At 41.8% G+C, this 25,455-nt stretch overlaps 1 non-coding gene across 1 annotated transcript; it reads left to right on the top strand.

Moving 5' to 3' along the window:
• The first annotated feature begins 15,954 nt into the window (after positions 1 to 15,954).
• Positions 15,955 to 16,026, top strand: trnae-cuc. Its single transcript has one exon. It is a non-coding gene; the product is annotated as a tRNA-Glu (tRNA).
• The last annotated feature ends 9,429 nt before the right edge of the window (positions 16,027 to 25,455 follow it).

Raw genomic sequence — 25,455 nt, 5'->3', positions numbered from 1 at the left:
TGTAGGGCTCTGTTGTTCAACTGGACCAAAGATCTGAGGTACAAGCGTATTGTTCAACTTCGCTCACTTCCGATTCCACGGTCTCACTGCATGCGTCGTACATTTTTGGAATGGCCACTTGCGAAAAATAAATCTGTGGTGGAATCTGGTATCTTCAGTCCAATTTGGTTGTCAGGCTCACAAAATCGTCTTTTGTCACAGTGTTTATAGGCAGCATGTCCTTCGCCAAATAACGAGTTATGGCCTCTGTGATTTCTCTGTGGAGTTTGGATGTTTTGTCATAAGGAGTCACACTCGCAAAACTCTGAGAAATTGACTGTTGTTGTAGTGGTGGCAAAGTTTTAGATTTGCTACTACTCGATGTTTGTGGTTTTGTTGTTTGGCTAGTTTTTAACAAGCGGCAACCTCCGGCTCTCAATTCCGATACCAATGCGGAAGTATCTGAAACTGCAATTCATCGAGTGGCCACTTAAGGCTGGCTGCAGAAGGGAGTCAATCTCCATTGACCCCGATGTTAAAATGTCCAACTTTACAGCAGAATAAAACATGTTTACAGCCTGTTGGTTTTAGTGCAAATTGCTAATTTTGCCCTTTGTGGCAACTGTGAGGGGGGTGAATTTTTTTATAACTCACCTGTTTAAATGATATTAAGCCTTAAAGTTCTGCATTATTAGGGGCGTGGCCGCTCTGATTGACAGGCGCCATTAGCCGCTGCCACTGCTAGCGCTCGGTCCGATTTGCTTGAAATTGTTCTTTTGAGCTGTAAGTTAACATTAAGTAAACTTAAGGTAATTAATAACTGATTCATAGTTAACTGTTAACGTTAGTCTCAACAAAATCTAACTTTAGTGTTGCAAAATAACGTTAACTTTACCACATTTTTATATTAAAAGCATTTAAAACCTTGTGAAGTATAATGTGAGTTATTTTAATATTTTCCGGTGTCTTACCTTTACTGTAGCTGGTAATGTCGGTAAACTGGTAACAACACGGCCGCAGGTTCCAACCTCCACCGTACAACACCGCAGAGTAGCATGGAGCATTAGCTCCTTAGCATGAGCTAACTCGGTCACGTCGAGCTAGGCGGGAGTGGTTTCAGCAACACGTCACCTCAGCTCCACCTCCGACCCGCCTTTTTGCCCTTTTTTGGTTATCCAGGAGTGACGCGCAGTGACGCGCTGCCAAGATGGCGCTGGTCAGCTCCACTAATTTTGAGCTTCAAAACGGCTCTTCAGAAACAATGGGTGACGTCACGGACGCTACGTCCATTTTTAAATACAGTCTATGGTTTTTAACTGTTCATGTAGGTCTTTATGATTGTATTGTATTATGATTGTGTGGTGATGGAGGTTGGTTGTGTTTCCTCTTGAAGTTGCCACCACTCGGCATGTTTAACACAGTACCTGTGTTTGTAACACGTCATCTCTCCTGAATCCAAATTAATTCCAGCTGAAGTGCCGTTCTTTTTCACCACAAGGTCTTCATCAGCCACATTTTCCTCCCAGGGCTCAACAATAACGGTGGCCCGATGGCCCAGGGCCAGTAAAAAGTAATGTCGGGACAGTTGAACAAGCAACTCACTGGCCCGATCAGGTCAGTGCAAAAACATTAGTATTTAAAAAACAACAAAAAATCGCATTAGAAACTCAACAACCTGCAGTTGTTTTGCAGCTCTCAATCCAGAGTTGTAGTTACGTGACGAATGGTTGTCAAATGTTATTTCTCTTAAGATTTAATTGGAGCATTGTGAACAGCCACATTTGAGGTAACCTTCTTTAACAGACAGGACCACTTCTGCGCATGTGCAGAACGGATCGGGCTAGCAGCTTTCAACAACTGGCGGGAGATGCCGAAAGCAAAGATAGCAGCAAAGGATAATTATGAGTTCAAAAACAAGCAAAACTTTTTACTTCTGTGGAAAAAAGAATTTACCTGGGTCAACTTTGATGGGACTGAGATTAGGGCTGCAACTAACAACTATTTTGATAGTTGATTAATCTATCGATTGTTGAAACGAATAATCGACTATTCGGATTATGAATCGCAAAATGACACAATGCCTCTCATTTAGCTATTAGCCTTCAAATTAAACCTGAGGTTGTTTTAGGCATGTGCTAATTAACAGTCAAGACAATAAAATAAATACTGCTTTCAAAAATGAATCTTTAATGAACGTTTCTGCTGCAGCAACAGAAAGTTCCACTGAAATCATGTCCTGATAAGCAGCTGATCTGCTGTTTAGTGACGGAGCAGCTTTCACGCCAGTACTGCAACACCCCGGGAAAAACTGACACTGTATACAAAGAAAGGAATAACGTCATGCATTTCATTTGCCGAATTTACAAGAGGGGAGCAATAATACATTTTTTGTCCTGTGTTTAATCATGCGCACTCAGCAGCAGCATGTTCTCCAGCTGGGAACGTCGCCATGAGCGATGCATCGTTTATGACTGTAAAGTCAGGGCACATCTGGAATGTGAACACGGCCGATGTACATCATAATTATGTGCTACTCACAGCACCATTACTGTAACAATCAATCAACTGTATAGAAAATGTTTCAGCTCATAACGTGAAGTAACACGGCTTTAACGTGAAGCTAGCTTGCTAACTAGCTTACCGAGACGAGTCTTCATCATCCACTGAGACACAACGTTACGCGGCTCCTCTTCAGATGCTCCGGTGTTTCCAGGAAAGCTCAGCTTTGCTGCAGTTCACGACATTTCTGGCTGTGTGAAGAAGAAAATGCTGCCACACTCTGGAGGTTTTAGGTGGTGAAGGTGTTACTGCAGCTCTGATGTTGTTTTAGAAACTTAGAAACGGCCCGATGACGTCATGAATGAATCTAATAATCAATGTTTGTCGACTACGTCAATTATTGTTGCACCCCTAACTCAGATGCACTGTGTCGTCTGTCGTAAGTTCCCAGCAAAAGCAGACACAAGTTGGTCTTTTTACACAGTCACCGACAACTTTCAAAAACAATCCCTGATCAGTCATGCTAATAGCAGACAGCACCTTGTCTGCATGACAGCTAAGCAGGGCTGAAAATCCATCTACCGGGCCCTTGACCGTGCTGGTCAGGAAGTTAAATGCCGATGCCCATCGTGTAATTGCGCGACTTATAACAACGTCATATTGCGTAACTAAGCCGTTTACCTCGTTCCCCCGTGCTATTGAACTTAAGCAGATGAATGGTGTGGACCTGGGAAGTCAGTATCATACTGATGTGGCGTGTCACAGGCAAGTAACGTTACCTAGCTACATCTATTTTTTAGTACGGTCAGATAATGGTTGAAAATGTTTAGCTAGTTTTGCTAGATGTTATGTTATAGTGAACGTTTTCTCTGTGTGTGGGACTGGGACTTTTGGATGTGTGTATATATGTATATATACATATTCACACACACGTTCAAAAGTCCCAGTCTTTAAGCTATCTTCACCACTGTTTGTTTTGATAGTGAATGTTATGACATTCTAAAACTGTTAAACGATTAGTTTGACAATTCTAATATTTTATGTTTTCTTTTGCGATTTAATAATGCCAATAAAGTCTGAATGAATTTAGATTTTTATTATAGGTGTACTGACTAAGTCCTAACATAGTCTAGTAACTGGTTGCTAATACAGCGGATTAAGTTTAGACGTGTGCCCGTGCAGCGTCTTAAATATCAAACGGGGACTTATTATTATTATATTATATTAACTAGCAAGATTATTTTCCTCCATATCTCATACAGTGGCATTATCTTTGCTCATAATACATGTAACCAACACCGTCGTGCCTTGCTCACCCCCAGGCTAGACGCTAGCACAGTCAAAAACTGTTTGCTTCCCAAATCAGCAACACCTGTGTCTGGGTTTCCTCTACGTAAATAACCCACACCTCCATGACTCGAGATCAGCTGAACTGCAAAGCACATACAGCCCCCTAGTGGCACAAGACAAGAATTACATAAAATAATACAGAATGAAAATGGCTCATACACTCCAGCCCCTAATTGCGTCTGCCAGAGCAATTACACCAAATTCAAAAGAGCCATAAATACCAGAAATATGGCCCAAGGGAACCAATTACTCTTTAGCTTCATTAAGCAAGCATATTTTAGTTATGGGTCGTTCAATGATGTTTGTCTTGGTCTTCAAACGAACCACACGTACCAGACCTCTTTTATCAGGGAAGGTTTCCAGGACTCTTCCTAGCATCCATGACCCACGTGGTGCTGTAGAGTTCGCCACCATGACCAGGTCTCCAGGAACAAAACTCCTCTTCTCCTGGTTCCACTTTTGACGCTCCTGTAAAAGTGGTACTCACGGATCCACCTCTTCCAAAAGAGATCCGAAATGTACTGGGTTTGTTTCCACCTTCTCCTTGCGTAAACATCCCTTTTATTGAACAATCCAGGTGGAAGAGCTGGTTTTCCTTTGAGGAGTAACAGATGGTTAGGCATCAATGCCTCAAGATCGTTGGGATCCTCTGACAGTCTTGTGATGGGGCGATCATTAAGCATAGCTTCAGCCTCACAGAGCACGGTATGGAACCCTTCATCATCCAAGTTTTGCTGACGGAGCACAGAGCACAAGATCTTCCTGATTATCCGTATCATGCGCTCCCATGCACCACCATGATGTGACCCAGCTGGAGGATTAAAGCTCCACTTGACTCCCCTTTTGGACAAGGCTCTTTCAATGCGGTCATGATTCAAAGAGGCTAAGGCTTCTTGCAACTCCCTTTCTGCACCCACAAAGTTGGTGCCATTGTCAGATCTCAAGTGCGAGACTTGTCCTCTTCGACAGATGAACCTTCGCAACGCGTTGATGCATGAGTCTGTGTCAAGAGAATAGGCCACTTCCAGGTGCACAGCCCTGCTTGTCATGCAAGTGAATACTACTCCATATCTTTTCACGATGCTACGCCCCCTTTTTACATCAACTGGCCCAAAGTAATCTACGCCAACGTTAGTGAACGGCGGTAGATCAGGAATCACTCTCTCTTCTGGCAGTTCTGCCATTTTTTGCTCACCAGGTTTTCCACTATAGAGCTTGCAAATAAGGCATCTTGATATAATCTTCCTCACTGCAGTAGGTCCATTTGTGATCCAATATTTTCTCCTTGTAGCAGAAAGAACATGATTTCTGCCTCCATGTCCAAGCTGTAAATGGACATGACGGAGGATAAGATCAGTGATATGTTGGTCCTTTGACAGAATGAGGGGGTGTTTAATGTCCTCAGGGATTGCTGCCCTTTTCAGCCGTCCCCCAACTCGTAGAAGTCCTCCTTCTAGAACCGGATCCAATTTGAGGAGGCTGCTACTTCTTGGCACTTGTGACTTGCCAGAGGTTAGTGCAGCAAACTCAGTGGGAAATCTCTCTTGCTGGCAAAAAGCGATTATGGAGATCTTGGCCTCCAAGAGATCTTCCAGCGTTACCTTCTGATTCCCAAGCAATTTTGAGAAAGCTTGCATCTCTTTTTGCACATCCAACCTTGCTGTTGCAATAGCATTGATGTTTGCATGCTCCAACTTTTTTCTTTTTTCTTTCAGTTTGAGCAGAGTTCCTTTCAGCTTAATGAGCTACGCCACTGCAACTTTAAATTTTTGCCAATCAGAGAAATGGGTCATCAAATGCGATGTGGCATTTGTGTCGACAAGTATTGCATTGACCGTCAGACCTTTTTTTACTTCTGGGTCTTCTGCAGTAACACTTGTATCTACCGGAAATGTTGGCCACTTTTCTTCAGGTTGCTGTAGAAATTCCGGGCCTTCTATCCATCTTTGCTTCACAAGATCCTCTGCCTTCAATCCACGTGAAGCGTAGTCAGCAGGGTTCAGGGATGTGGGAACGTATCTCCACTGCTCAATTTCCGAGTTGACCCTGATGGTGGTTACTCTATTTGCTACAAAGGTTTGAAATCTTCAGTCCTCATTCTTTATATACTTAAGAACTGATGTGCTGTCGGTCCAAAAGCAGGTCTTCTTTAGTGGAAACTGAAGCTCCGATTGAAGCATCTTGTCCACTTGTACTTCAACAACGGCAGCAGTAAGCTCTAGACGGGGAATGGTGATAGTCTTCAAGGGGGCCACTCGGGCTTTGCCAAATAAGAATGTAACATGAACCCTCTCATCCATGTTCTGCATCCTCAGGTAAGTAGCCGTACCATAGCCGCTCTCGCTCGCGTCGGCGAAGTGATGCAACTGGGCACTGACAATCCTCCCAAATCCTGCAGGCTTCACACATCGGTGGATCCGGAAATATGCCACTTTCTCAAGATCTATCAGCCATTTATTCCACTTCTGCTGGAAAGCTGGAGGTATTGGATCATCCCAGTCACACTTTGCCCTGCATAACCCCTGCAACAGCAGCTTGGCCGGGAGTATTAGAAGTGCCAGAAACCCCAATGGATCGTAGACGGAACCAATGATGGATAGCATGTCTCGCTTGGTTGCTGGCTTCTGCTTGATTTTCAGCTTGAATTTAAAAGTATCCATCTCGATACACCACTGCAAACCCAAAGCTCTGTCCAATGGCAGCTTATCCCTATCCAGATCAAGTTCATGCAGGTTCTTAGACTTAAGATCCTCTGGGAGGCCTTGAAGCACTTCTCGACTATTACTAATCCATTTAGTGAGGGTAAACCCTCCTCTGTCGCAAATGGTTATAAGGTTCTTAACCATGGTGACTGCATCCTGTTCAGAGGGCAGACTCTTTAATAGATCATCCATATAGAAGTTTCGATTGATCTCCAACGAAGGTTAAAATGAAGGGCAACTGGACTTGGTTGAAGCTACTGGAAGACGTTTCGTCCCTTATCCAAAGGACTTCTTCAGTTCTGACTGACTGGCAGGGAAACTCAGCTATTTAACCTCAGTGGGGTCGTTATCCCGGGTCATCGATACCGCTGGTTCGTTAGTGTTCCTTGTTGCTGTGACGACAGTCGTTACAGTCGTTAAGACTACCTGTGGCCAAGACTGAACGACCATCGTTGGTATCTTCACCTGAGGCCAATAGGTTACGTTTGTTGAGTTTCCTGGGAAGTGATGAAAGGACAGCATTGTAAGTGGGGGATAAGTGGTGGCGTAGACCCCCTCCCCTGTTCAATGACGGCTTCTCAACCCTGGTGTAGATGGCTTCCTTGACACCTCTTTCAAACCATCCATCTTCTCTGTCTAAAATGTGCACCTGGTGGTCCTCAAACGAGTGTCCTCTGTCCTTCAGATGTAAGTAGACAGCAGAGTCTTGACCTGAGGAGTTGGCCCTTCTGTGTTGAGCCATGCGTTTGTGTAGTGGTTGTTTAGTCTCCCCAATATACAGGTCTGTGCATTCCTCACTGCATTGGACTGCATACACTAGATTGCTTTTCTTGTGTTTGGGTGTGCGGTCTTTGGGGTGTACCAGCATCTGTCTTAGTGTGTTCTTGGGTTTAAAAAACACAGGGATGTTATGTTTGTTAAAAATCCTCCTGAGTTTCTCTGATACTCCAGACACGTATGGAATCACAATGTTGTTGCGTTTGACCTTCTTTTCCTCCTCCCCTGTAGTTTTGTTCTTCTTGGATTTTGTGGCTGTCTTCACAAAAGTCCATTTAGGGTATCCACAGGCTGTAAGTGCCCCCTTCAGGTGGTTCTGTTCCTTCTCTCTGGCTTGGGCACTTGCTGGTATGTTTTCCGCTCTGTGGTGCAGTGTTCTCATGACCCCTAGCTTGTGCTCCAGTGGGTGGTGTGAATCGAAGAGTAGGTATTGGTCTGTGTGTGTGGGTTTTCTGTAAACACCAATCTGCAGGCTCCTGTCCTCTTCAATGTGTACAGCGCAGTCCAGGAATTTCGATTGATCGTTTCAATTACTTCTGTTGGAAAGTTAGCCTGATTATCTTCAGCGGTTTTTCTAAGAGCAAAGCAGGCGACACTAGGTGATGAAACCGCTCCAAATAAATGAACAGTCATGCGATGCTCTACAAGACCTTGTTCCAGGTTACCATGAGGCCACCATAAGAATCTTAAGTAGTCCCGGTGTTTCTCTGCCACCTTAACCTGGTGGAACATAGCCTTTATGTCCGCCATTACGGCCACCTGTTCCTGTCTGAACCTCATAAGAACTCCAACTAATGAGTTGGTGAGGTTTGGTCCTTGTAAGAGTTGACTGTTGAGTGAGGTCCCTTTGTACTCTGCTCCACAGTCAAACACCACTCGTAGCTTTCTTTTCCGTGGATGATACACACCGTGGTGTGGGATATACCACACCTTCCCTGTTGGCGTTTCCAACTGATGCTGTGGCACTTCTTCAGCATAGCCATTGCTAATAACATCAGCAAGAAAGTTGTTGTACTCTTCATGAAAGCTTGCGTCTTTCTGAAGTCTCCTTTTTAAACCACGAACACGTTGCACGGCAACACCAAAGTTGTTCGGCATCGAAACATCTTTCCCTTTGAAAGGCATTTGAAATGTGTAATGGCCGTTTTTAAACTGAGCAGAGCTTTCTATTATCTCCACAAACTTCCTTTCTTCCCTTGACATTTCTTCCTGTTCTGCAGAAGCTTGCTCATTGAAGTCATAGTTGTACTGGCTGGTTAACAGTTCTTCAATTCTATCAAGGGCAATTCTGTTGGCATGAACTAAAGAGTGGTCACTTCCACAGTCGCTACTTCCTTGTAACGGACCATTTATTACCCATCCCAATAGGGTTCTGATTGCATAGGGTCCTTCACCTTCACGACTGTTAATCACCTCCCAAGGCTCCATCAACTTGGAGGCGTTTGTGCCAATTAATAGGTCAACATCAGCATTTATATGAGGAATCTTTACCTCCTTTAAATAAGGCCATTTTCTCAGCTCCCTTTCGCTGATTATATTGGCTGTAGAAACAGGCATCCCTTTCAGGGTACACACTTTGGAAAGTGGATAGTAGCACTCACCAGAAACTCCTGAAATTTCCAGACCATCCACAACGGAGCTATCTACTGCGTTATGATGGCCCAAAGTGCGGATATGAATCTTGCATTTACGCCCTTCCATGTTTAACCTGTCAATGAGCTTCCTGGTGCAGAAAGTTCCTGTACTCCCTGGGTCCAGAAAAGCATAGGTTTCAATAACCTTGTTTCCCTTTAAACACTTCACTTTAACAGGCAAGATGGAAAGAATTCCATTGCAGTGGCCAGCCCCTGTAAGACAACAAGCGGAGGATGTTGTACAGCTGTCGGAAGTATATGACTGCTCAGCAATTTTGTGCTCACCATTCTTCTGATCCTTTTGAGTAATCCTTTCCTTCTCTCCTATGTGCAAAACACTGGGGTGCGTTCGATTGCACTTATTGCAAATGATACGCCTATCACAATTCTTACTCAAGTGTCCTGTGCACAAGCAACTGAAACACAATCCTTTCTCCTTTAGACAGTCCAGTTTCTCTCTGTATGTCTTTTTTCCCAGTTTAAAACATTTTTCCAAAACATGATTACCAGCAGCACAATACAGGCAGGAAATAGAATCATTCTTGGTAAAGGATGTCACTTCTTTCTGAGCCTTTTCCTTCTTGTAACTATCTGGTTTGCTGTATCCATCCTCAATGACTACCTGTGTTGCAAAGCTGTTTCTTCCCAACAGAGGTTTTACCTGGAACTTGTTTGCTTTTATAGCTCCCTTGATAACAGGTAAAGTATCCTGTATGTCGCAAAGACTGGATCTGAAGTGATTCTGACCTGGCGCTCGATGAACTCCACAATGTCTGAGAATCGTGCTCTTCGCCCAGTTTTCTCCAGTATCTCACATGCCCTTGTTCTCCACTTGTCTCTGAGTTTATACGGAAGCCTTTGACTCAGAATCTTTATGTTTGCTGGCATGTTAAGTTCCTCCAAGTACTGAAGATCCTTCATAGCATTGGAACACTCACGAAGGAAGAGTCCATAAGCTTTAAGCGCTTTAGGGTCCTCAGCTTTGACACTTGGCCATCCCATAACCTTCTCCATATAAGCTTCTGTTATCTTAAACTCATTTCCAAAGTGCTCCTTAAGCAATTTTTTAGCAACAGCGAATCCTTCATCTGCAGTCATATGAAGGCAGCTGCGCACAATATCCCTTGGCTGCCCCCTAGTAAATTGCTCAAGATAATATAAACACTCTCCTTTACAGATGGTCTTTGCCTCCACGCAGTATTCAAATGCCTTCATAAATGTATTGAACCTTAAAGGATCTCCATCATAAATTGGAATTTCTTGGCGTGGAAGCAGTTGTAAGAGCCGTTATGTCGTTCTGTTGTTGCAGCAAATTATACAGACCTGCTGTCTGATGTTGGCCTTGCAGGGGTTGAAAGCTTTGATTGACAGTTGGCTTTGGCCAGATAGAAGACTTAACAAATGGTGAAACATTGCTTTGAGGTGGTAGAGATGCAGGTCGCTGTGAGGTCAGAGGTATAAATACTGAGGCCTGTAGATTGAGAGCGGTGGGCGGGAGCTTAGGTCTAGCCCCTTTCCTAATATAGGAAGCCATTCCATCAGATTGCCTTGAATGGACGCTGCTACCGACCTGTAGCACTGATAGTTTAGCAGAAGTGGCGGCTATCTCAATGTCTGCTCCTTCTTTCTCCTCAAAATGAGCTCCTGCTCCTCCAATTCATGCTTATCCTTTAAGGCAGCAGCTCGAGCGAAGAGCGCGGCCTGTTCCGCCCTCACCATGTGTCTGGCTGAAGAAGTGGAGGATCTACTACTAGAGGATCCGCTACTTGAGCCACGGTGCCTTGACTGCACGTTTGAAATGCTGTCTTGAGGTTGAATCTGATCCTCCTCTTCCTCATCCTTTCCACCAGCAGTTCCTTTTGGTTTGCTGGCATCAATCTCATTTCCATTTTCAGGATTGACGTCAACAGTTTGAGTTTCAACTTGAACTGTCAAATCATCATCCATTTTAGCAACTGAACAAGCTTTAGTGTCATACAACCATTGATTTGTACCCATAAAAACATTATCACATCATTGAAACTCAACATTTTAGCTTGGTACCATATTTCATGTTTGTTTGCCTCCTCAGCAGGCAATAAACCCAATAAAGATGTATGTACCTGCTGTATTTCATCACACAACTTATTGAACGTGTCAAACTCATTTTCAACCTCACTAATATGCTCTTTATCGCTCATCAATTTAGTAATAGAATTTTTCACGTTCAACAGTTTACTAAATTTAGACTTTCTTTCCTTTTCTAAAGTACTTATTTTTCCCAACAAAGCTTTGGGTGTTAATTTAACCACACGTTTTTCAGTTACAGATTGTACCCCTTCACCCACACAAAGTTCAGTCTCAGGGCCAAGCTGGCCTTTTTCCTTTTCGGCCATAATGACCACACAAAACGAATTGTCTTATTAATCCATAATCCCGCAAAAATAGTTTGTGTTGCACAACACCTCGTCTAAACATTCAAAGTTATTGTAGACGGTTACAAGTTGTTACCAAGAAGTTGGTTTTACGTGAATGTGTGCACACAATTTTACCATGGCCATTCATAATATCAGCGCTGATCACCACGTACCCCAATAGAGCGTTGGCCGGCTTGATGAATGGTATCCCGACGTGATGATGCTGGTATTCCGGAGACCCTTTAGCTCGCCCCGGTGCAGCTCCTTTCAACAATCGGCAACTCCAAACATTTGCCCACCTCACATCTGGGATTTTCCAAACGAACACCGTTAAATCCACAATATAACAGGTCCGCGTCCTCACGATGAACGATTATCCAAATTGAAGCAGTTTTTGACCTTAAATGTACTGACTAAGTCCTAACATAGTCTAGTAACTGGTTGCTAATACAGCGGATTAAGTTTAGACGTGTGCCCGTGCAGCGTCTTAAATATCAAACGGGGACTTCGGTAATGTTACTATTAACTAGCAAGTTTATTTTCCTCCATATCTCATACAGTGGCATTATCTTTGCTCGTAATACATGTAACCAACACCGTCGTGCCTTGCTCACCCCCAGGCTAGACGCTAGCACAGTCAAAAACTGTTTGCTTCCCAAATCAGCAACACCTGTGTCTGGGTTTCCTCTACGTAAATAACCCACACCTCCATGACTCGAGATCAGCTGAACTGCAAAGCACATACAGCCCCCTAGTGGCACAAGACAAGAATTACATAAAATAATACAGAATGAAAATGACTCATACAATAGGTTTGCTATGGTTATCCTCCAAGATCCCTGGGGGCCCTTCTTGGAGGACCTGAGGAGAGCAAAAGTCATAAGTGTGTTGGCAGATGCTGGCACTGATTCAAGTGTCTGTGACCTTGAGGGGGTCTATGTTCGGATGCTTAAAGACGGGAGCCCAAATAATATTTTCAGATGGAGCCCCAGTGATGGTTGGGAAACGTCGGAGGGTCTCCACTCTCCTCCGTGTTACTCCATGAATTACATTTAAAAAATGAAATAAAAATTATGTGCCAACCAGAAATGTTTTATTGCCTTTTCATTCAGGTGACTGAGCTCTTCAGAGACCTGTATAAGCAATATTATTACTCGCCAAAAGCTTGGAGGGAGCTTAAAGCACTCAGCAAAGTCTTCCATAAGAAGGTGTGGAAGCTGACAAACCTGGGGGGAACAAGGTGGCTCCCACATGTGGAAAGAGCTCTTGGAGCGCTTCTCAAGGACTAGTTTTGAGCTGGTCAGTAGTTGTTGTGTTTTTTTTTTATAGTTTGTAAGGAGTTAGTAGAGCTAATTATAGGCCCTTCAGGCCTTTGAGACTTCAGCGCTGATGCTTACGAGCATGCACACTGCACGAGCGAGGATTCAGCGCCATGAAGAGAATCAAAACAGATTGGAGGAGCAGCTTGTCTGTAAAAATGCTATGGAAGCTATTATATATTAGCATTCAGGGACCAGAGGTTGCACAGTTTCAGCCAGATAGAGTTGTGCAGAGATGGCTGTCTGCGAGAGAGAGCACGTCATGTTTGAGTCTGTTTTGTGTTAAAATGAATTGTTTTGTTTACTATTACTTTTTTTAATTTTTAATAATTTAAAACTGATTACATTTTGTTTAGTTTTTTTTTATATCCAGGGTGTGTTTAATAAACAATTAAACATGTTAACAGAATAACATAACTTATAAAGTCTTTGGTTTTGTAACACTGATAATTAATTTTTTGAAGGGAAGGCCAGTAAAAATTGTCTTCGGGCCAGTAAGTTTCAAACCCCACTGGCCCGGTGGGGCCAGTTGCAAAAAAGTTTAACATTGAGCCCTGTTCACTCTTCTCTCCTTCCTCCGTCTCCACTAATCAATCTGTGCGTAGCTGACGTTTCCTGGGGCTTCGTCTGATTGGCGAATAGCATGAATGCACCGACAATGTCTTTAGGGCTACACGTGATAGGTCAAATGTTGACAATGCGGAGTGTAAATGCTTGGCGCATGTAATAAACTTTTTTCCTTATTTATCATTTCAGACAGTCTTTTGCGATGCGCATGTTCATTGCGCATGTTCATATCGCGACGACAATGAAAATAAGATGTATCGTTCAGCTCAGCTCTATGTACTGCTATATACACAAAAATGCAATAACATGGTTTGCAAACACTTTAAACAAATAAGGTGCTTTTTACCAGCAGTATTCCCTTTACACTGTAGCAATAAAATATTTCTTGTAAATTTCAACTTAAACGTTAATGTAATCAAATCAAATATAAAACCAAAGCTATTTGCCACTGCCAGGGCATTACCTTTTCAGTCCAGTGACACGATCATAACATCATAACAGGCACCTTCTGAGTAACATATATAAATCTGTTTTCTTGGGGTTTTTTCTGAACAGGTGTCAGTAGAAACATTTTCTTTTATCAGGGAGCAGCAGAAACAGTCTATGTTCAGTAGCAAGTGTCCCTTTTTGAGTGAGGTGAAGTGGTCCAGGGCTCTATGCTAACTTTCCCAAGGAGCACAAGTTCTCCTAAATGAAAAAAATAGGAGCACACAAAGAAATTTAGGTGTAACAGAGTTTTACAAACTATTTATTATACAGATATTTATACTACGTGTGTGCTCCTTCTTGTGTTCAACTATGGTATGGTATGAAAAACTGGAGGACTGGAAGTGAAGACCCTTGTATCTGTACACCTCAGCCTTAATATTTTGTTAAAGCTTTTAAAAATATTGAAACAGATGTTTTGAAAATTTGAGACATTGAAAACAGCTTTTAAAATACTGATCAGTCATCACAAAATACTTTACTGTGATTGGTGCTTGTGTAGTTTTTGAACCAGGGACGGATTCACAATACACCTAATCTAAACAAGACTACTATACAGTTTTACAATAACTTTAGTAAATCAGAAAAAGGGGAACGTATCACTCAGGAGGAGCCTAGAAGGAGCACATACTGGCAGACTGCGTGTAGTGGAAATCTGCATCTTTCCACTGCAGAGGTTCTTTCTACAACATAGAGGAAAAAGTAGTTTTAATTAGTGTATTGTAGATAAAAAGTTCAATTTTAATCTAATAGTATTCTGTTAGTATGTTAATATATAAATTATTTAATTTTACTATATGTAGGCTATTGTCATTTTATGTAATAGTTTCCTATGTAGCCCACAATTAGTGTAAAATTAATTCCAGTTGGGGAAAAACAGCTGTTTCATGTTTTCATTCATAAAATCCTTGCTCAAGTTCAACAATTGAAAGTTTACTGGAGCATGTCAAACCATTTTTATGTCCCGCCCCATCCAGGCTGTGATTGGTCAGTTGACGAAAAGTGAAATTGACGAACACATCGATTTTATGAAAAGATGAACATGTTTCAACAGAAGGTACCTGATACACCTTGTAGCCAGCTAGCCAAACCCACAACTTCCTTATCTTCTCCCTACTGTCTTCTGTCTCGCCACTCCAGCTGCTGACATCGCTGTCTTTGTTTTTGTAATGAGCTACTCAAGCAGCCACCGAGCGACCCGCCCACTCTCGGCGCTCCGGTGGCTCGCAAGTATCAGTTTTTTTAGGGGCATATGCGAGGAAAATTAATTAACGTTCATAAGACCGCCATCTTCCCCAATACTAATCAGCATGCAGTGTGTAGCTATCCACTTCGCTATGGCATTTGATCGCTTGTCTTGCTTTTGTTATCTACTTCTCCCTCACACTGCATCCAACGTATTATGTGTTGTATTATATGTTTGGGATGGGTGATTTGCAGGCTAATCAACATCCCACCCCTCCTGTGACCCATGGATTTGATGTGTATTCAGAGCAAGTGAGCAACAGACTTTCACAATAATAATAAACAACATGTAATAAAATAATTGTCAGCATTAATTAATTAATGTGTTAACGCATCACCCAGCCTTAATGTTAACCCAGCCTGCGTTAACGCGCGATAAAATAATTCTCGCCGTTAATTAATCCGTTAACGCGTTACCCAGGCCTAATTTTTACGTAAAGATTATGACTTGTATTTTTATGTAAAAATTTTGTTTCAGTAAAGAGTTTAAACTCAGAATTTCGATTTTTTTAAGCCAAAGTTCTGAGAAAAAAGTAAGAATTCTGACATCTTATGTAAAAATTTGATTTCAGTACTCAGAAGTAAAGGATAATTTGCAAGTCAGTACTTCTTAAGGGCTTGTCTTGAGAGCCACAAACAAAACTATGATCATGCTGAATGCGTCATTTAAAAGTAAATTCATGAAAACATACACTACCACTGCCAAAGGAATATGACTGCGCAGCTAGTCTATTTTTGACAGAAGCCACGTCACGCTGCATAGAGCAGATGGAACTGGCCAGAAAGTCAGACACAGAAATGGCACAGAGAATCCAGTAAATTCAATTCAACCAGGTCTGTTTATCTTTCTGTGATCAGCAGAGATGTGTGTTTGTGTTCCCTCTACTGTTTCTATGACTTCCTTAGATATAGATGACACTTTTATGACCAAAACATGCATTCCTGCACAAGCTGGTGGAACATGCTGGTGTACTATGTGAAATCACAGGCATTAGCCAGGTTCCTGGTGGTCTAGTGGTTAGGATTCGGCGCTCTCACCGCCGCGGCCCGGGTTCGATTCCCGGTCAGGGAACATAAGCATTATGTTTGTTGTCTTACAGTGAGTCCATGAGTCCAAGTGATTGCTGATCAGCTGCTTGATGAGATAAGATATTACATTATTCATCCCCCGTAGGGGAAATTTAGGTTAACTTAGCAGCATAAGGAATATAAAAGAACAGATGCAGTATTGTAGATTAATAACACACTATACAATCAAGAATAATTATTTACAACCAGATAAAGGTCTCAGATATAATCAGGCACAAATCTGTCAGTTTGGTGCTGTGGTGTTGTAGAACCTGATGGCTGACGGCACAAATGAGCCTCCAAGGGGCTTTGAGGCTCGGGGCTGGATGAGTCTGTGGCTGAAGGAGCTCCTGAGCTGCCTCAGCTCAGCATAGAGAGGATGAGAGGGCTTGTCCATTATGGTTTTCAGCTTCCCTCTCATCCTCCTCTCAGTCACTGCCTCCACACTGTCCAGTTCCATCCCCACCACCAAGCTGGCCTTCTTCACCAGCTTGCGCACCTAACCTCCCCAGCACACCACAGCGAAGAAGATGACAGACTGGTAGAACATCCGCAGCAGCCTGGTGCACACATTGAAGGACCTGAGCCTCCTCAGGAAGAACAGCCTTCTCTGTCCTTTCCTGTAGAGGGCCTCGGTGTTGTCTGTCCAGTCCAGTTTGTTTTTGAGGTGCACCCCCAGGAACTTATAGGTGTCCACCATCTCTACCCCATCACCCCTTATCACAACAGGGGTGTGGGGCCTCTTGCTGCTCTGTAAGTAAGTCCACCACCTGCTCCTTGGTTTTTCTTGTGTTGAGCTGGAGGTGGTTGCTGTCACACCATTCGATGAAGCTCTCATTCAGGTCTCTGTACTCCTGCTCGCTGTCATCAGTGATATAGCTGACGATGGAGGAGTCTTCTGAGAACTTCTGGAGGTGGCTCGTCCCAAGAGTCAAAGCAAAAGTCAGAAGTGTAGAGTGTGAAGAGAAACGGTGACAGTACAGTTCCTTGGGGTGTGCCAGTGTTGCTCAACACGACCTCTGAGGTAGTCAGTGATCCAGGCCACCAGGTCCTGGTCCACCTGCATCACAGAGAGCTTCTCAGCTAGCCAGAGAGTGCTGTGTGGCTTCTCCAGGTGGGTGTAAGCTCTGTGAAGCAGGTAGATGATGGCGTCATCCACGCTAATGTCAGCCTGGTACGCAAACTGAAAATTTCCGGCCGAGGAGGCCTCCCCTGAGACAGGCTGAGACAGGCTGTCTCCTAACAGCAGGCTTGTACGTTGGAGTCAGCAGTACCAGATAGTGGTCAGATTTGCCCAGAGGGGGAAGTGCAGTGCCTCTTTAACATTGGCATACAGCAGATCCAGGGTCTTGTCTCCTCTGGTGTTACAGGTAACGTACTGTTTGAAGTTGGTCAGTGTCCTTGAGATTTTGGCGTGGTTAAGATCTCCGTTAATGATAAGGAGAGCGTTCGGATGCTGTGTCTGCTGGTCGGCTACAATGGAGCGGATGACGCAGTGTTTCCCACAAGATTTTGTGAGACTATGGTGGGTGGACATGGACCCTCTAGGGTGGTCTGGGGTATTGCCCCCCCGAAAGAAAATGTGTGCCTTTTAAAGTTAAGTGCATTAATTTGGTGCACTTTAAAAGCAAAAGAACTTTGCACTTTTGTTAACAATTGTGTGCCCTAGTAAACAATTTGATCATAAACACACTGCAAAGATATAAATGGTGATGAAACAGCAAAAAAGTCAACTAATTTCTTTAATGTTTTTCCAGCAACCCTAAATTACGGCTGGGCAATGAAACAATAATGATAATTATCGCAATATAATTTTCCTCAATAACAATATAATAAATGTTCAACATATCGTCAATAAATATTTGCTTTAATTTATTTGAATCACAAACAAATTAATTTTTCTATTAAAATATTTATTTTGTTGAAAAAAGAAGCCTGAAAAAAGATTCACTAATCATATTTGGTGTAAATAAAAGTAAAAATAGTTTTGAATGTTCTAACTCAGACTTCTGAAGTGATCCACTGTTTGGCATCAAGTGTTTGTCACATTCTGACCATAAAGAAAAGTTTAACCACATAATTAACCATCTGGCTTCTTAAACTTTCAGTCAGGAGCAAAAATCTGCCTTTAAACTTGAAAGAAATAATGATTTGACACATATTGTGATAATTATCGTTATCGAATGATATGAAATGTTTTTATCGTGATAACATTTTTGGCTATATCGCCCAGCCCTACCCTACCCTGATTTATTAATAAGTGATTTCATTGAAAAACTACATATAGCCCCTTGTTGTGTGGCTCAGTCCGAGCCACTTTGTTTCCCATTTACAGAGCCAGGGCTTGGTACAGCACTTGCACAAGTAGGATAATTGCATATTGGACAAAGCATTGTAGGCTAGTCAATGTCATACATGCTGTATTGACTTTAATCACCACCACTCAGCTTTTATGTATTTTTACACAAATGCTGTCAAATACTATATACCCTGGGAAATGTCAGAAAGTTATGAGGAAAAAACAACCCAAGACTTTTTATTAAAATAAGGTAGAGAATTAAGTACAACTAAAATCGTGATATAAAAAATTACCTGCTATAAATAGAAGGTGCAAAGGTACAAAGTTGTTTATTAGTCAATATACAGCACAAGGCTGCATAATGAAATGAAATTTGTAGTTCCTTCATGCTACACAAACATATAATTAAGTGTAGGCCCATATTAAATATGGTAAAATATAAAATAAAATAAAACAATATATACAGTTATTTATATACATATAGGCCTACAAATACATCCAGAACATTCCACAGTGCATGTTTTGAATTTGCATCTGGGGTGAATGTAAGCAACCAGATGATAATATGAAAGTTTCAACCCACCACAGTTAAACAGTCATCCTGTGGGAAACACTGTCATGGTAAAATTTTTGGCCATATTGCCCAGACCTAATTATTAGTACTGTATATGTCAGCCATGATAAGAAGCAAGGATGTTAGAAAGGGACAGAGTAAAAGTTTTAAATTATAATAATTTCAGAGAAAGATAATTTGAGTGTCAAGTCAAGGCATTAAATAATATCATCAGGTAGGCCTACCTGACGACTACAAGAAAAATAAAGTTCTTGACAGCGTATTATACAGTGAACTCTCAATACAAAACTCACAGTTCAACCATCAATTAATGACACCTTAACTCAGTTCAAGTCTCCACATGAATCCAGATCTCAACAAAAACCTCCTTTTTCTGAATCCCAGCAAGCAAACTGAAGAAATACTCAGTTAAAGGTTCAATACATAAGTTGGCCCCATCATCAAAATCTACGCAACATACCTGAAATGAACCTGTTAAGGTGGCAGTGAAAAGATTCCAGGTCTGTGGAGCCTCTGGCACAGTGGTACCTGTTCAGGATGATGCACCCCCCTTGGTGGTTGTGGTGCCGATCTCTGTGTATAGCTGCACACCTGGCACATCTTGGATGCACCTTATGTGACATTTCTACACATGCCAGATTCTGCTCCATCTCACCAGCCACCCAACTTAAGGGTTTTTCCTGGCTCAGAATGGGCCTTTGACTTAGCGCGACAGTAAGCATGATCAGTATGCGTACAGTAAAGGCAGGAAGTTACTTTATGACCAAAATCTATAAAAACAAAATATACACAGTAGCTCTGCTTTAATCTTGAGAAGCTGCAGAGCTGCAGTCTCCATTCATTAAACTTACACTGTAAATTTCCAGCTAAACTGAAGCTTTTTGAAGACCCATTTCTCTCTCTCTCTCTCTCTCTCGCCTGCCTTCAGTTTTACTTGCATGCCGTGCTGCCGATAACTTCATGCACGTCCTTGTGGGTCTATTTCAAGTAGCCGCGTCTTTAAAAACAATGTAATATTCTTTGTGTGGTTCATCAACGGTGATAAATTATCCGAAAGTCTCGCGAGGTGCGAACAACTCGGCACAACACTGGTGAAGCTGGGGCTCCGTCTCTTCCGCAAGTGTTCCTCTTCTGCCACTGATCACTCACTGCACACAAACACGCTAAGCCTACACATGCGCACTGACGACCCAGGGTTAGGTTACAATTTAGGATTTATTTACGCATTTTAAAAACATTTATTGAAAGTTTTATTCCTTTTACATGTTTATTTACAGCATTGTATGTTGAAATGTATATTGTAGTTCTATGTAAAATCAGACGTTGAGCACCCCCATATCGCCAAAATGGCATGATCCTTGTTTCACTGCGAAGCTTCGACTGTCAATCTCACAGTCGAAGCTGGCTCCGCCCATCGAAGCATCGTGACTTCAACTATGCCGGGTCAGCCCTAGAGTATTCATTAGAATTTCAGATAATGGTATAATAATATAATAATAATAATAATCCTTATTTGTAGAGCACTTTTCAAAAACAAGTTACAAAGTGCTTTAACAAGTGTAAAGAATAATACAAAAAAGATAAGAGCATGAAAATTTAATATAAAATTAGTAAAATACAATAAAATAAAAGGGATAAAATAAAGTCAAATAAGATCGGGAAAAGCTCTCCTATAAAAGTATGTTTTAAGAAGGGACTTAAAAGAGTTCACCGACTCAGCCGACCTGATTTCCTCGGGCAGGCTGTTCCAGAGCCTCGGGGCCCTGACAGAAAACGCTCTGTCCCCTTTAGTTTTCAGTCGAGACTCTGGAACAGACAACAGACCTCTGCCCGAGGATCTCAAGGTGCGTGCTGGTGCGTACGGGACTAAAAGGTCAGAAATATAACAAGGCGAGAGGCCATGAAGAGCTTTAAAAGTGATCAATAGAATTTTAAAGTCAATTCTAAAACATACTGGGAGCCAGTGTAATGAAGCTAAAATAGGAATAATGTGGTCATATTTCTTTGTTCTGGTTAAAAGCCTGGCAGCTGAGTTCTGGACAGTCTGGAGTCGATCAATAGATTTTTGGGTTAAACAGGTGAAAAGGCTGTTGCAATAATCCAGGCGTGATGAGATGAAGGCGTGTAAAATGGTCTCGGTGTCCTTAAAAGTTAACATAGATCAAATTTTAGCTATATTTCTAAGTTGATAAAAACATGATTGAACAAGCTTTGTGGTGTGCTGCTCGAAATTTAAATTACTATCAAACCAAACACCAAGGTTCTTTGCCACAGGCTTAATGTGATTTACTAGGGAACCAGCAGATGGCAGTATTTGGCAGTATTTTGCCATCTGCTGAGACCCGATGACCAGGATTTCTGTTTTGTCTGAGTTCAGCTGGAGGAAATTATTTGACATCCATTTTTTAACTTCACAAAGGCAGTTGTTAAGTGAACTCAGCATTCCAGGGTCTGTGGATCTGACGGGCAAGTATATTTTGTGTCATCAGCATAAATATGAAAAGAAATGCCATGTTTATGGATAATATGTCCAAGGGGAAGCAGATACAAGGAAAACAAAATGGGTCCTAAGACCGACCCCTGAGGCACACCATATTTAACTGGACAGAATGAAGAGACATAGTTGTTTACAGACACGCAAAACTTCCTATTTGACAGGTAGGATGAAAACCATTCTAGAGCAGTACCAGAGATCCCCACCCAGTGCCTCAGTCTGTCTAACATGATGATATAGGCTACTATAGCTTACTATTAGTAGCCTAATATTAATTCCAGATGGATAAAACAGCAGTTTAATTTTGTCATTAAGTTTGTTTTCAGTTACTAAATTATTGTGCAAGAAAAATGCTCTACATGGTGGTCAGTCTCTGATTTGTTTATGCAAAGTACTAAATGTCAATAATAAAAACCTTGCATACAGAACGAGTCAACATTTCTAAAGTTTGATGTAGTGCATCAGCCTTTTTTTAATGCCCCGCCTACACCAGGCTGTGATTGGTCGGTTCACGAAAAGTGACAAGCAGCTAACGCACATGGCTGCATGAAAGGCACCCGATCTCCCTGCAGAGATTAGCAAGGCAGGAGATAACAGGAACAGGAGTGGGCAGAAATGAGGACACGGGCTGGTACACCAAAGAGTAAAATGTAAAAGTGACAGTACCGGTGAATACCAGCACACTTAGAGCATAAACTGCTTTTATATTGTGAGAAATAACAGGAAGTCATCGCTCCCAGTAGCGCGAGCTTCGTAGTGGAGCGTTCAGGCGCAGTCAAACCAACGCAGCAGCTGGTTTATTAATCCTGCTTCAGCTGCATGTGTTACAAAAATAAAAAAACAGCGCTGCGGATGACAGGAGAGGTGACTGCTGGAAGACAAAACATCTTCTGCTTGCTCAAAAGCTGTTTGATAAATGGCTATTAAAACACATTAGGAGAATATTTGAAACGCTTCTTCAATTCTGATCATTTTGGCGCTGGTGATTTTCCTTGGGCTCTTGCTAAAACCTCTTTGGGCGGCAAAAATTTCTCTATGCAGGAAAAACCCTGATCTTGTCCAGGACACTGGTCATAATCTGACCGACCTCATTGCTGATGGAGGTCACCCAGAGAGCTGTCCCCCTGCTGTGGCAGGCCAGCCTCTGAACTGCCATCTAGAACATCTGGGATTTAATGACAGTGATGTTTAAAATTATGCTTTACAGATCATTTGTAGAAGTTAGTGTATGTAGATTTATTTCACAGCACACATTTATAAGAACTGCGTATGCAATGTTATGACATGACAAAACTGATACGTGTAGTTGTGAGTCTACAGTGTTTCCCACAGAGTGACAGCGTAACTATGGCATTGAGTACCAGCTATGTACAGCCTGCTAACCTCGAAAACCCTGCAGTATTCTAATATTAATATAGCTATAATTAATAGTCTCCGACATTGCAGGCACCTTTCACCGTTTCGCCATTTTGAGACAAAAATGGGTCACCTACGTGATTTGTGCAGATCCGATGATGAAGTGGATCTACCGAGTCCACTCTAGCATGATCTTTGCAAATTTACAGCCGCATATGCCTAACCAATCGTCATTCCTAATCGGTAAACCTGACAGACAATCAGAGGCAGAGTAGGGCAGGTCTTGTACCCACCACTTTTTGAAAGCATTTGTTAAAAATGTTCTGAATAGCTTGCAACCAGAAATGTTAAATAACAAATGAAAATGTTTTGAGAAAAGTTAATTTGCACTTATTTATTAATTTAACTTAAGCTAAAAAAAATAAAGCTACTAATTATAAAATGGCCCCAAAACATGAAGCACCAGTGAGTAACTTTAACAACTTCTTGATACAGTTTGTTTTTGGTTTTCTGTTCTTTTAGATTTTTAGATTTGAATTGTCACCTGCCATCTGAATTTTCTGTTTCTCTTTTACATAAATAAAAACATTTCCACCATAAATTAATGCAGGAAAAGAAATTGGTGCGGAGAGGTTTGCCAGAATGTAGGAAATCAAATGTTTAATGCTCAAAATTTTCGGGGGGAGGACCACCTGAACCCCCCAACTTTTATATTTTAGCATTAATTGTTTTCTATAAAGTAGGGTTAAAATATCTTCTAGTCTTGTTCTCGTGACACCAATATCGTGTATCATCTCCTCTCGTGAGCTAAGTCTATCGTGACGCCCCTAATCTGAGTCCTTATTTCAGATACGATTTTAAATAGGCCTGGTTAAAAAAAAAAAGAAAATCAATATGTGGCGGCAAGGCTCAACATTAAACTTTTTTGCAACTGGCCCCACCCCACGAAAACTATTTTTACTGTCCCTCCTGTGTTTAATCGTGTTTAATCGTTTATGAAATACATCCTGCATATAAAATAAACTAAACCAAAATGTAAAAACAGTAAACACAGTTAAAATCATAAAAAATAAAAAGGTTAACAAACTATTTACTTTTAAAACAAAACATACTAACAGACTCAAACATGACGCGCTCTCCTGCTGACAGCCATTTATGAAAAATGTACACAGAGCAGCGGACACGAGTCGCCTCTATCCTGATGAACAGGTTGCCGTCAATCACAAGGTAGTCCCATCAAAAAGCATACGCTGCATTATCGTTTATTTTCCCCTAAATAGGACCATAATATACTAAACGGACATCATGCTGTGTTGAAGAAGACCTGAAACTAGCGACTGAGACTATAAAGTCATTTAAAAGTGTTTACTGAGGTAATAAATCAGCTGAGAAGTAGCAACATTTTACCATTATTTCTAATGGAACTCGCCCTCTGCTGGCCGTTAGAGAGAATGCAGCTTAAAGTTCCGTCTGCATAGTTTCACTTTCGACCCAGAGGTTGCCGCATGATTGAGATTAGAGAAATAATATTTGAAAACCTCTCGTCACGTAACTCTTGATTGGACATTGGTGCGCGCCAAGAGCTGCAAAACAACTGCAGGATGTTGAGTTTCATTGAGTTTTTTTAAAATACTAAAGTTGCTAGTTCAACTGTCCCGACGTTACGTTTTACTGGCCCAGAGCCATCGGGCCACCGTTATTGTTGAGCCCTGTGTGGCTGTCAGCGTTGATATTGCGGCAGGCTGCCACAAATAAATCAATGTTTGGGAAACACTGGTATATATTAGTACATGGAAGTCTGTTACACTGTCTTGTTTTTTTGGTTGAGTTCATCTTTAAGATGGACCAAAACGTGGAAGTGATGCTGGCCTTTAGATGGTCCATGCGGGAAAGGATGTCCCTGTTGTAGACAGACAGCTGCCAGCGACTGGTGGGGATGTTGATGGGCTCTGGGGGCTCCTGGCAGACCACTGGGAAGAGGCTGGGCCGATCCACAAAGTCTGCACGCTCCCCAAGATAGTGTGCCAACCAGTTCCTCCCCATGATTCTCCCTGATCTACTTTACCAGTCATGCTGGACTGTTGCCTTAAGCAGCTGAATGACACGGATGTCACAAGCATACTTGAAATGCACGTTTCATTTATTGGTTTTAGGGATGAAGTGGTTACCAGCTTAATGATAAACCATAGTAAGATTTCCGACGGTTAGTATTACAACATGCTTGATTACAGCGCTTTGAAAAACTCACGGCAAATACTTTCCAGCATCAAACAAAGTTAGCAACAGTCTCCCACAAGCATGCGTTTGTTTGGGTAAACGACAACAGCGCTGCAGAGATATTTCAGCCTGTCTGAAGTCTGGTGATATTTTGGTTTTTATAAGAGTGCTGAGGGAAAATTGCCTTTAAGGAAATGCAGGGTAACTTTTAGCTTTGGTTTGTCTGTCTAACTTGCTTATAGCTAGTAAACTGAAGTAAAAACACAACATGTTCTGCTGCTTTAACCTTCATGTGTCTGCAGATCATTTCATGCATTGCACATGTTTACATAAGGTATTTGCTGTTAATATTTTAATGTTTATGCAAACAAAAAGTTAATTTTATTTATGGTTTTCAATGTAAAACTTTGTAAAATTATTTCTGTGTATCAGTACATTTTGATATTTAAAAAAAAACTGTGATAACACTGATAACAAATAAATACATTCAGGG

This window comes from Micropterus salmoides, unplaced genomic scaffold (genome assembly GCF_014851395.1).
Source record: "Micropterus salmoides isolate LMB-PRFRI ecotype aquatic unplaced genomic scaffold, ASM1485139v1 Ms_hic_scaffold_2, whole genome shotgun sequence".
Lineage (NCBI taxonomy): Eukaryota > Metazoa > Chordata > Actinopteri > Centrarchiformes > Centrarchidae > Micropterus > Micropterus salmoides.
Note: the sequence above shows the minus strand (reverse complement) of the source record. Positions and strands in the feature narration are given on the sequence as shown.